This window comes from Venturia canescens, chromosome 1 (genome assembly GCF_019457755.1).
Source record: "Venturia canescens isolate UGA chromosome 1, ASM1945775v1, whole genome shotgun sequence".
Lineage (NCBI taxonomy): Eukaryota > Metazoa > Arthropoda > Insecta > Hymenoptera > Ichneumonidae > Venturia > Venturia canescens.
The window spans coordinates 28,145,606-28,147,052 of NC_057421.1; positions in this window are offsets into that span (position 1 = coordinate 28,145,606).

The following is a 1,447-nucleotide window of genomic DNA, read 5'->3' on the forward strand; positions in this document are numbered from 1 at the left end:
TCGTCTCCCTCTATGGCTGCTAGTCGCCGGAGTTTCCTACTGCGCTGGTGGTTGCCCCAACACCAAGAGTCGCTCGCGCCCGCGCGTTGTTATTTCCCCAACGATCGATGCCACCCACTCTCTCCGTGTGTGGTACAACTGCAGCTGAAAACTCCTCACGGTTATTGGCATATCTGCTCGTGAAAAAGGATATCGAAACTACATTTGACGCTGCTAGCTCTTTTTCTCGCCGAGGCTGAATCAACGGGAAGAACACTCGAAGCCCGCACGCTTGCCAACAACTGTGGATCCTTCTCCGTCTCCGCAACAACGTCAACTTGATTGGCAGCAGGACACCCTCACAGAAAACCACACCTATATCCGTGATGCTAAACATATCGACTCCTTCGCTTAACGAAAGGACCTAACCCACATTCCCCTCAGACTCTTTCATCGTATAGCTTACGACCTTTTGTTCCCTCGCTAAAATCGACCCATACGCAGCCACTCTCGCGTACATCAAAGATTGTTTGAGAGCAAGGGTGTGCCAGGAACATAATCGTGATAATATCTCTTGGCAGTATGGACGCTCACGTCAATCTTGCCGACCGGTATTTCTTCAAATTTATGCTCAGAGTTTCGATAATCACGGCGTACTACTCGCTCGCTCATATCCTACCAGATTTCCTGAAGGTCTTCGAGAACCTCGGTATCAATGCGGGGAGAATGCCCCGATCGTAAAGATTTTGGCAATTGTTTACAATTGTCGGGATTTAGGTTTTTGAGATATTTTCATTTTACCAATTGAAAATGACTTTTTTACAAAGCCTGACTTCTAGATATTTATTTATCCTTCAATCTCAATGAATTCTTCATAAATATCTACAAAAGTGCCCACTATTTCGAGATTGCGAAAATCGATTTCTACGAACTCGTGATCTTCCTCTTGAGCATTCACCATTCGAAAAGTTATTACCATCGACTTTTCAACGTCGAAATCTAATCATTTTCAACCCCTTCGCGCATGAAAAAAATCAGGCCGGATAAATCAAGAATACTGAAAATTGAATAATTTGATACTCACTTGCAGTGGTTGAAAAGTTTTCACGACGAGAGTTCGAGCGATTTATACATTTATTCTTTTATAAGTGAAATTTTTTTCGGAATATGAATGACACCAACACCTGACAAGAAATATTATATATCGAGCATAACAATAAGCATTGGTAAGAGCCCCAAGCTTTTGCATTATCGACGTTTCTCGAGTAACCAAGATGGCTGTCAATACAAATTCCGATCGCACTAACATTACCTTACTTCCGGTCGAAATGTCAGGAATGTGCGAGGGGGATGCAAGCTACAAATATGCTCCAGACGGTTTTATTAGAGACCAACTAAGAAGGAATATCGAATGAGATGAATATGAAAATGCTCGTTTAGTTATTCCCATAGGAATGGAAAAATGAAT